Source organism: Bactrocera oleae, chromosome 5 (genome assembly GCF_042242935.1).
Source record: "Bactrocera oleae isolate idBacOlea1 chromosome 5, idBacOlea1, whole genome shotgun sequence".
Classification (NCBI taxonomy): Eukaryota; Metazoa; Arthropoda; class Insecta; order Diptera; family Tephritidae; genus Bactrocera; species Bactrocera oleae.
In genome coordinates this window covers 43,960,420-43,973,149 of record NC_091539.1, presented here as the reverse complement: position 1 = coordinate 43,973,149, position 12,730 = coordinate 43,960,420, and the positions used below count along the sequence as shown (strand labels likewise).

Genomic DNA, 12,730 nt, shown 5'->3' with positions numbered 1-12,730 from the left:
ACTGACGTGAGCGCAGTCGCTGTGGTATTTTGTCGCAACCGGCAAGTTCACAATATGCTTTATAACCTTATAACTAATTCATTTGGCCTAACCCTATGAATATTCAGTGCGTTGTCATCCTTAGCACTACACTCACCCAGCGTAGCATACCTTAGTGTTTTATGTTGCCATGTGCACCAGGTATTTTTTTCTTGTCATCTTCTTCCTTTGGCTTGTTGTTACAACAACAAGCAACAACTTTTAGTCAAACTTTGCTTGGCTAAAATTTATTATTTTCACTACAATGTCGTTGCTATTATGTTGCGAAACTTTCTACCGCATACTCTAAAAATTTGCTTTGTCCTCTCTGCATACTTTACTTTTTCCCCGAAAACTGTTGCTTAGCACTAATCTCTCATTCAATTCAACCTTCTCGCTTGTCAAATTCTTTTCTTTTCCCTACCTGAACTTTACTTATTTCCATATGCTTATCCTTTATCGTCCTTCACGTCACATTTTTCTTTATTTTCTTTCTGTCAAAAAATATTAAATTATCTCCGTGATTAATTTCGTTAAAAATGTTGCTGTTTAACAGGAAAGTATTGCGCCCAACTTTCTTTACCTCGTCTAGTTAATTTAATTTGAGCCAGATATGCAGGTGTGTTTTGGCACACTCACCTTGTACGGCGGTTTATATACGGTGTTCGGTGTTTGGTTTTATTGTTGGCATGTACTTATTTATGAAATAATGAAGCTTGATAAGTACCAACATTTTTTCAAAAACTAAGCTGTTTTGTATAGTAACATGTTTACATTGGATACAATTTTCTAATATTTTGAAGCATTATGAATTAAGTACATTGCCATGAAAACATAAAACTTCAACAAATTATAATATAAAGGACTCAAGGCAATTTAATTAAGAACTTGTCTTCAAGACATTCAACAGTGTGGCCACAATGGCAAAGTAAGCTTTTTCCAAGCCAACACATGCTCGAAAAAGTTATTAATCATGTTTCTATGTATAGTGTTCCCCATTGACTATAAAATTATGATCTTATTTTGGAAGAAATATGGACCAATATCCATAAAGCTCACCAAACAGTGACTTTTAGGGATGTAACGGCGTTTCAAGTGTGACAAATTTGTTTATTATCGAATATCGTGAAATCGTGGTACGAAAGTGAACCATGGTGGCACCAATTACTGACTCTACTGGGTGGTTATGTCGACTGATCGCGATGCGTCGAACGAACGAACGTTTTTCATTTAAAACGACATGTTTAAAAAAAAACACACTCGTCGAGTGCAACCGTCATGTAAGCACAGTTTCGATAAGATAAGAATGACCAAAAAATATTTGGTATATTAGAATCAGGCTGGATATAAAAAGAAGCTTGAGTTAATGCAAAGCTCATGGACCATTTTTTCACACACACACACACATCGTTGTTAACTCAACAGAAGCTCCGGGAGCTTGGTTGGGATGCTTTTATACATCGTCCTTATAACTTGAACCTGTCATCAAGTGATTACTATTTAGTAACATAACTTTATGAGTCTTACATAAAATTAACCAAAAATCCCTGCAAAGATTCACCAGATTTCGTCAATTCGTTTTACAGGATTACATTACATTAATTTTCTTGTTTGCTTTAAATGCTGGAAAAAGTTGGCTTTTGTTGTTGCGAAAAATAAATGGTTCATTAGAACACATAATTACCGCTAACAACTGTATTATTTATTAATACCTTGGTCCGTCTTATTAAAAAAAATAATAATTAAACCGGAGAGTGGGTGTATTATAACTTTAGCCAATAACTTACCGTAATATTGGTTCATGTTCATGGTCATTATACTTATGTTTATTGCGCCACACACTGATGATAAGAGCATACGTCTGAAGAAATACATATACCCGATACCATTTATAAGGATTTTATGAGGAATTGCATTAAATCGTTGATAATAATATAAATCGTTTGTAGGGTAACTCGTCCTCGAGAATTGTAAAAAATAAGTTGGTACATACTAAAATATAAGAATGCTGACCTTGATATGACTTTACTTCACTTACTTGAAGAGATTCTGAAGCTTTGCAGGCTTCTGACATTTTGTGTATACATTCTGTTTGCAATTCTGATTTTTTTCATCATTCACTTGAAGATTTCAAATAAACATAATCACTACAAGGTACTACAATCAAAGCTAAAAATCAACTTGCATAATGTTAGTGTGAGGTTGGTATAGCAAAAATATTTATTATTTAAAAAATTTATAATTATTATATTCAATATTATGCTGAGTTATCAAAATCACATTCAAATGAAACTGAAATATGACCTTAAGAAATCAGATCTTGTAATATACATAGCATCAAAAACTTCAAAAACGTGTTTAAATATCTCATTATTTTCTCGTTTTTCTGAAATTTTTTGTTACGAATGCTAAACTTTGTATACTTTGTGTACTAAGCATATATTGCATTTAATAAAGCAAACTTTCAAATGATTTTAGTTTTAAGCCTCTTCCTCTACTCAAATACGATTTTAAGTCGCATAATCAGCTTTTAATTCTGCACAAAGTAAAATAAAGACATCAAACACTTTAAACTCATTAGTTATCGCTATCACTAATCCAACATTGTAGTTATTGTTGCAGCACAACTTTTCACCAGCACATGCTGTTACTAAGCAGAAAAACGAATCCGTAGACGTGCATAATAAAGTAACTGTTAGCGTACCGTAACTGTGCCCACACACCAACCCCCATCGCTCGGTGTGTTATGTGAGCGCTGATGTGATGAAGTTGGTACAATGTATCGTTTAATTTGCATGCCATTTTGTGCTGATATTCCCGTGAAATGCTGTTGACAATAAAGTTAGCTTAAGCAATTTATAACGGCATGCCCCCGCACTTACCACACACACCACGCGTTCGTCTACACTCTCACTAGCAGCCATATTTAAGAAGCGTTAAGTAGTTGCGGAATTTTCGCAAATACATTGTGACAAAATGCACAGCAAACGCTTTTCGCAAGCTGACAAGTTATGAAAACGAGCGGCTAAGTAATGTGTGAGCAGGTGGAAATGAATAGTTGCAGTTTAGCTGTGCTTTCAGCGACGCACGGATTTAATGGTGGCCGATAGTGCAAGCGTGGTGGAAACTTGTAAAATATGTAAGCTAATTTGGCTTGTGTGCGCAAGGATTACTTCCAACAAAGGGCTCAATCCAAGCATTTTCGCCAAGCCGTAAGGCATCTTAAGCTTTTGCTAAGAAATGCGAATATGAGAAATTGCACACATACATAATATATATAATATGTACATAATATTGTAGAAACACTCGTTTTTAGACAAATATAAGCTTGTTTCCCGAGTGCTAATATATGTATATGTACACACATATACAAGTATGCAATAAGCCAGCAAGGGAATATACTGGTTATAGACTAATGTACAACTAGTATAAATCGGTATATCAACTAGTCAGCTGAACGTCTTTTTTTATATAAAAAGTAGAAACTCTTTGGAGTTACTGTTGTATGAAATATCAATTATCAGATTTTGGCCAGAAATACGCCAGTTTCATACTAGTTTAAATGAGGTGCTTAGCAGCCTAGTTCAATTTATAATCTTAATAAGAACATCGTAACTATGCTCTCTTTTAAACCATCTTTCTAACAATGTAGTAATAAGTCTGATGATCTGCTAAATAATTCGTATAAGACATTTAAATTGCAAGTTAGTTACTTTCTACTAACATGATTGTTTTAATAGCAGGGAGAAGGGGAGTTTAACGTTATACATATAAAAATAGTTCTGAGTGTATTTGCATGTAATTGTGAATCGGAAAATCTATCAAAACGCAATGAGAGAAGAAATTTATGATTTTACTCAAATGTATTGCGCTAGATAAAATATTAGAATGCCTTCCGCGTGCTTTAATAAATATCAAAGCACTGCGATTTTTTTGTATATTTAATACTTATTATAACAAAACATCCAGGCGAATTATCATTTAGCGGTTGTATGAGATCGTAAAGAAAATACTAAGCTGTATAGCGGTACCAATTGGGGTAACTTCGCTTTCCTTTGCTGTAGTGCTGTATACTTAATTTTAGGTATTTTCACAAACTTCATTTTTAGAGAGTATGCTTAACAGCACTTGAGAAAATTGAGGAGACAAATGAATCGTATACGCCAATACCGTTGTAAATCAAAAATTTCTCAGAACCATTTCAATAATATTTACATCCATATCAGACGTCCCCTTTTTTTGCATTTCTATCATTTTTCTACTCTTTGAATATGATAAAAAGCCAGTTGTGAGTACAACAAATGTTTGACAGTAGTAATGGCCGGTGAATATGTTAATAATATAGCGAATATGGGAATAATGATATTTAAGAAATCGATTGTTGTGTTTGTAGATATCAACATACTTTTTTATTGAATTTATATGCTGAAACACATTTTAAACGACGTCAGGTGCTTTAAAATAACTTAATTTAGTTGAGATTCTTATATTTATTTCTTTTCAGTTGAGATTATTTTATTTTGGACATTATAATTTATTTGGAATGGCATTTGAATAAAACAACCATTCAATGGGCAGATTTATCGGCTATGGCAAAAAACGTTCGGGATATATTTGATTGAGTTTGACATATATGTTTTCAATAAGCTTATGCATTGTCCGAGCATTACTGGGATATTTTTTACTGTTTTAACAACCCCACAACAAGTACATCTGGAGATCTACACGACCAGTCAAAGTCGCCTTTTATTTACAACAAACATTCAAAACCTATTTAACGTAATAGCATATTATATAAACGTATGGCATATAACAAGAACTGATAAATGTATGGACTCAAATTTGTTTATAGGAGCAGTCATATATACGAAATCAAAAGCAATATCAACAGCTCAAAACTAGATAAGATGAGCCACATTTGAGGTCTATAAACTAAATTTGAATTTCCAGTATAACATAATATGTACACAATTAAATTCTGACTGGGCTTAGCTACGAATTACTGCATGTATGCACTGCTTTACGTTTTCTAAATATGTAATCAGTTTGTATGTATGTCGAAGTTTAGAACCATTTACCACTAAATTTAGTTATTTACCACTTTAGCTATACTAGCATTATGTCTAAGCATATGTTTATGACCTTTTAAGTGTTAAAATACTTGCAATAAGTCATAAATCCAATCGAAATCCTCAGTTAATTGCTTGTAGACAATAGAGTTGCAGGTAAGCTTAACAGAGATGTATGCATACATGTACATATATATAACACAAGAAACACTAGTTTTAAAATCTCACACAACACATATGAAAATATCCGCCTGCTTGCTTGCGAAGTACAAAATAATGTGCAGAGATACATATTTTCTTTTGGAAAGCATTATACACATACTTTTAAGTTGGCAAAGTCAATCACACACACATTAGCTGTAGCTTCCCAATGGGAAATTTCAATGTTCATATAGAAAAATGTGACAAGAGAGGGCGCACACTTCAAAATAAATGGACATTTTTGGAATCTGTAAATTTTCTCATAAGTATTTCGGATTTTACTATTATTTCTTAATAAACATGTGTTAAACTTTTTGATTAATTTTTGTCTAAATGAACAATTTGATGTATTTTTATAAAATGCTGCTAAATATCTCATTTTATATTATAGTTCTTTAGAATAAAATCTTATTTACGAAAGCTTAGAAGATGTGCATCGCTTTCATTTCGATCCTTTGAACCGAAGCGATTAAAGAAAGTTCATAAGATGTGTAAGCCTCATTGAGAGAGGCTACACATACATCAGCGCTTAGTTACAATAACGTACAGCAATTATATTCGCAAGGAGAGAGATGAGCTTAACAGTTATATATATAACCAGATAATCTTAATTAATAATTAATAATAATAATAATTTTTAGTTTATTAATTTTAGAAGTGTTTGGTAAAATAAAATATGTATACATTGAATTCAGCATATATGAAAAAAAGTATTTAAATTTCTTTTGTTAGTTCTAAAATTTCTCAAGATTTATTTTTATTGAATTAGATATGTCTCCGTTGGATCTCAGCAACGTTCAATATTACGTAATAAAATGACAGATATTTCACTTATTAGAATATAATTGATATGCCTTCAGGTGGTCCGAAAATTAGTTATCGAATTCTAATCTTGTGATTTAGTAATTATTTATTATGGAATACATATAAAGTATTCTTGAATTTTTGAAACGTATCCATTGCAAAGTGTGCCTTTCCCGAAGATCTTTTGAAGTAACTAAAAATATGTTCTAACGCAAGAACTTAATTTTTTCAAAACCGGAGTTAGCGATTTTGGTCCCTGTATAAAAATAGACAAAAATTTGTATTGGTTTTGGCCTGTCATAATTCGATTTTAGATCAGATCAAAAACTGGTAGGTCACTGAGTGGAGAATTGTACAAAAAATATGAAGAAATTAAATAGTGATTGGATCATTTGTCTCCAATTAATTACTGCAGCAAATTCGAAAATTAGTGTTTCGAGAAAAATGCCTTTAAAGATAAACTGCTGGATCTGATTGAACTGATCGGCATTTTAGAAAGCTGTGACTCAAAAATTTTTAAATATTTATTAAAAGTCTTAGTATGGTGTTTTTAAAAGTATGTACTTTCGATAAATTCCAAATATGAAAAATTTATATTTTTTTAACTTTTTTATTTATATGCGCCTGTAACTTAAAAGTAGGCAATAAGTTCTTGCAGAATTTCAAAGTGAAGCAATTTGTGGTTCACACCTCTTTTCTTAAATAACCCTTAATGTCGCACTTCTTATTAAGGCATATTAGACCGCTACTTTAAATATTATATTATATAAAACCCATTTTGGACTCAACCAACTGTGTCGTTATATATGACATGATTTAACTAATTATTCTGGTGAATTTATTTTATAAAGCTCATTTTTAACATTGTAAAACTATTTTGGGGTTTTTTACAAATTGCGCCTCTCATGATGGTTTAATTAACTGCTTAGACAGTTAACTAGTTAATAATTTCGTGCCAGAAACTCTATGGTAATCAACTCTTTCCACTACAAAATATTAACTTTATGCAAACCTAATATATACTCTAATATACATATTTACATAAATAACGCTACCTTTGTTTAACGCAAACTAACACCTGTAAACGCTTTTTTGTTTAATGCCTTACACATGCAATCGCATATAAATTTTCCACACTTTCCTGTCACAGGTTCACGACACTTCGAATGCCTTGCATATTTTCCGGCGTCAAAAGTCGGCTAACCGTTACGCTTTCATGGCATTTCGTACGCCATAGTCACATACACACACATGCATGCGACTAAACGTTTTGTTTGGCTGCCTCCTCAGCTGTTTGTCAGCCTACTGATTTAAGGCTCACTGCACGCTTTTGTTGGGTTCATTGAGTTTCGTGAGTACCCACTGAACTGTTGAACCGAAGGTGTGAAATGTTGCATTTGCACGGAATTTAATTAAGTTCCGTGTATCGCATGACACAAAAGCGCGACTGTAATTTATCCATTGTAGACGTCGTTTGCGGATATTTATGCTAAAGTAAATAGCTGTGTATGAATTGTGCTTGCGAAGAGAGTAGGAGATTAAGAAAATGTATGTAACTGCACTACTTTTGCGCGCAGCGTAATTTGACAATTAAAAATACGTTAATTGAAACTGTATATTTCCTCATAGCTCTTAAGCTTTAATAGCCTCTTAGCTCTCCTCCTCTTTACATCAAATTTTTTTCATATTTTATTTGATGATAATCAGATTATGTCAAGTTAGTAAAACATATGTACTACTTGTATATATGTGCCACAGAAATGAGGGCAAGAAAACGATAACTTCTTCTCTTTCAGCCTTGAAAAGCTTTTGCAGATGGAATCATAAAAACTACGCCATGGAAGCAAAACTTCTTTTCATACCTGAGCAAAGTATTTTAGTTCGAGAAAATTGATATGATAAGAAAATTAATATTCAGAGTTTGATAACCTGATAAATTTCAATACTACTCAAGTTTGTGCTCATTTTGCTGTTAAAATTAAATTGAAGTTTTGTTCTGTAATTTTCTCTGTTAAAGCCTTAAGCTTATATCATACAACTTTATCATAATTATTGCATATCGGCATTAAACAGATATACCACTTGTATATATCAAACCATGGAGATGCAGCTCAAATATATGCCACGATATTATTGCACATACATATATGGTATTTGGAGTTATAATTAGATTTTAAACTGCTCATAATTATTTAGAGAGATCATACCGGTTGGAAATTATATATTACTTGTAGTTGACTTCTTAGCATGAATTGTTTAGGTTTTTGATCGTGCTGTCTTAAAAAAACACGAAATTCTAGAATTATTTAATGTCACACTAAACGCTAAAAGCAGACGAGAAAAATTGTCTTCACAATTATTACTTACCAATTGAGGCTTAATATTCTAAATGCGTCAAGAAGTATATAGATATCAGGCTTTATGGAGCACACAAAAATTAAAACCATCGATGCAGAAAGAAATACTACTAAAAAGAATGTTAAGAACAGACAACTTAAATGGTAAAGGAAGAACATAAGAACTACAAATATCGGCAGTATCGGCAGTAAAGGAAGACAGAAATATTAGAGTATGGTAAAACAAGAAAAACCGTTATCTGCGGCTACACCGATGCTATAATACCCTTCACAGGTGCATTTTTATAGCATAAAAGGGTATAAAAATCTTTTTATCTTGATATTGATCGGTCAGTTTGCCTGGCAGCTAAATGCTATATTGGTTCAATCTACAAAAATTTTTTCGGAGATTGTACCGCTACTTTGCATAATAATTCCTGCCAAATTTCGTGGAGACATCTCGTCAAATAAAATAGTTTTCTTTATAAGTGTTGAATTTTGATCAATTAGTTTGTATGACAGCTATATACTATAGTAGTCCAATCTGAACAATTTGCGCGGGGATTGAAGTATTCTCCTCAACTATGATCCACGCTAAGTTTTGTGAAGATACCTTCTCATATAAAATCATTTTTGATACAAGGACTTTATTCTGAACGATAAGTTTGTTTGGCAGCTATATACCGGTTTGAAAAAATTTGACTTTTCGGGAGAAAAGGACCTGTTCAAAATTTCAGATCGACATCTTAAAAGGAAGAGTTTGGTTCTGGTATATACAGACAGACGGCCAAATGGACGAGGCAAAATAGACTCAGCTCGTCACGCTGATCATTCATAATATAACATTTATAACTATATATTTTATAATCTTAGGGTATAAAAATTATAATTTCTGCAAAAGTTTATGGCAAACTATAAGTATCGATTCGCTTGTTCTATAGACTATTTTGAAAGAAAACGTTAGTTATATATTTTTTAGCGTAGTAACATAATTGTCTTCCTACATCAATCCTGTCCTTTCTTCTCCACGGTGTACTTCTTTCTCTTTACCATATTACTCCCGTCATATGCTTTTCGTTATCCTCGGCTATTCTTATGTAGTATAAGTTAACATTGGATTCTATTAAAAGCAGTTAAATTCGAGTGCAGCACTCTTCTGTACAATGAAGAGCAAAAAATATAAGACACGTAGCAAAACATTTTGAGCAAAAGCAATAGTAGTAAAGGTAGCCGTTAGGGGATATATGTATGTATATGGAACTGTGTGTCTTTGTTTTGTTCAGTAGCTCCACTTGTGAACAGCTGCCGCTCTTTGGTCCTCTTCACAGCTTCACAAAGCGTTTTCGAAGAAATATCAAAGTGCTTCTACAGCTGTGACATTTGGAGAAATGTTTCCATGTTGCCGCAGGCGTTGAAGTGATGATGCCAACTGATGACCGACCATTTGACCACTCAAAAGCTCAAATATGTTTGTCTGCGTTCGCTCGTTACTTCTGGCTTCACCTTCATCTATGTTAGGCATACATACTTATGTATATTGGAATGTATATATTATCGTATTCAAAGCATACAAACTAATGCTATATGTACAAGTATATTTATTGTGTGTGGCGCATTTTCGTGCATGCAATCGTTTTGTTGGTGTGCTCAGCCAATTTGATTGTGGGTGCACCGCTTGATGTAGCCTGAGTAGGAATGCTTGTATACATGGAAAGTCCATTATGACCTAAAAACACACACAGCTATTTATATGTATACAAGTATGTATATTAATGTACCACATATTCAGTTGTATTTTGTCACGCCAGGATTAATAAAAGTACTTCCACCATCTTATTTAACGGTATCGTTGGATTAATTTGGCTATACGAATACAGTCTTGCACCCTTAAATATGAGAACCACTTACATTAAATAAGTTCCACTTTTGCATTCATTTCGTGGATAAATAAATAAAAAAATGAAAAATATGGGACGGAAAAAATTTCCACTTCTGTTCGGATTTAGTAACTTCTTTATTTCGATTATCATTTAGGACTTACGGTTTTTATAAAAATGGCATCTTAATTCAAGCTTTCAGCTTTTAAAATAAAATAAAAACAAGTACGGAAGGGATAAGTTCAGGTGCAACCGAACCCGAAGCCCTGATTTCATCTATTTTAAGCAGGAGGATACACTGCTACTAGAAAGATATTCCTTCCGAAATTCTTTAAGATTTCTTTCCTCATGACCGACATATGGGGTATAGTGTCAACCGCAAGTACGAAATTATTTATTTTGGATATATAGGAAAGGGCTGAGGAAAGTATAGATCCGATTTTATCCATCCGATTTTGACGCAAGGAATGCTGTCTTCCCAAAAAAAAAACTAATTGAATTTCAATACTAGACCTCACATATTGGCAGATATGGTCGTTAAAAATCGATCACTTATTCGGCGTATGGGACCTTGAAAATTTATAGTCTGACATTTTTAGGCGTAAGATGTAATAATATGAGGGTTCTATTTGTTTGAAGTTTTATTGCGATAACCTCATTGATGTTTGATTTGTATACTGTAGTGTGAAAGAATCAGATGCAATTAGGAAGTTTGTCATGTGGAAAGGGTGTGGTTATCATGCAATTACGCCCATTTTCACATCGTATAATAGGAATGGATAATCTCAAACACCAAATTTGGTTGAAATTGGTCAAGTAGATTCTGATGTATAGGTTTCCCCTGAAGGTGGCTGGTGCCAGGCCCTTGTAAAATTTTTATCCTATAAAGTCTTTTCTTGTCATCTCGATTACGAACATTAATGCTGTAGCAAGTTTCATCAATATATATAAATTTTTATTGAAGTTATCGCTTGCACGGACAAACGGTCGGACAGACAATCACCCGCATTTCAACTCGCCTTGCCAATTATTACAAATTATTTGCAATACATAATTCCTTTTTATCAAATTTAACTTTCCTTTTCGATTGGCAAATACTCAAAACAATCAGCAAACAATAAATTATCAGAACTGACACGAGAACGCCAACTTTCTTAACATCACCATCGTCATGAACCCGAACAGCAATACTAATAAACCATAGGTAGAGCAACAAAACTTAAAGGTATAGTCACAAAAGATAAAATAATTACCAAAGTTTTGTATTTATAACACAAAACCAAGTGTCTGCTATTGAAGCGAGGGTGCTGGCAAGGAGCATTATTGCTAAACACTCTTATACATATATATCTACATATATGTCATACAAACATACAGATAATACAGATAGTCAATAGAAGTCAGTAAGTGAAAATGAAAATAAATATTTACATAGGTACATACCTTTATACACACAGATCTAAATATAACAAATTATTATAGCTGAAAACAATAATAGAAGCAATTTGGCCACATTGTAAAACAAAAGAGAGGGAGACACGAAAAATAACAATAAAATAAAGCTGGCAAATAGTCGTGCAATAATAACATCAAAGTACTTGTTACTTTAACACAGAAAAGAAGGAAAACTTGTGGGCGGACGAACTAATAATACTAACTGACTTTGACCGCAGAAACAATAGTTAAAGAGAATCCTAGAAAAGTAATATCATAATCAGAAGCTATAAGAAAGTTAGGCAACAGAGTGAATAGGGAAATGGGGCCGAGAGTATATTTTTCACTAACGGCATTGTCAGAAAGTAAAAGGAATGCAAATACCACTAAATATTTCTGGGTAATTAGAGTTTTGTGAGCTTAAACTTGACAGTTATGGGCCGAGATTTTATACAAATTACAGTAAGTTTTGCAACTACGAAACATAACAATTAAGGTTTCTAATTAGAGATGCAGATTCAATTATACAGATTAATAGCGGGTCCTAACTTACTTATTTATATAAGAAAAGTTTTACAAAAAAGTTATGATTTTTTTCTAATATCAAATTTACATTTATTTCTAGATTGGGTTTGAGCAAAAGATATATCAATTGAAAGTAACTCACTGAAGCCTCTTTAACAATGTGAAGTATGGGAAGTCGTAAAATATTTTATTAGTTCACGCAATGCGTGTTATTAGTTCGCATGTTGAAGACAAAATAATAGGACAGCCAACTTGAGGCACGCTATGTGCGTGACTCCATACAAATTTTCATCAAAAATTGCAATGGCTAGCAAGTTGAACGGAAATATTATATAAAATGAGACAATTATGGAAATCAAACAACCGCGACTATGTAATTATATATATTTTTTTGTTGGTATATCTGATAGCAAATATAAAGATCCAAAAATTGCAGAAAGTCGTCAAATTCGTTCGTCTCTGTGAT

At 32.7% G+C, this 12,730-nt stretch overlaps 1 protein-coding gene across 1 annotated transcript in view; it reads right to left on the bottom strand.

The window, feature by feature from the left end:
- Positions 1 to 12,730, bottom strand: part of LOC106623710 (uncharacterized) — a 159,101-nt gene that overhangs the window by 102,050 nt on the left and 44,321 nt on the right. The gene's annotated exons all lie outside the window — the stretch shown is intronic.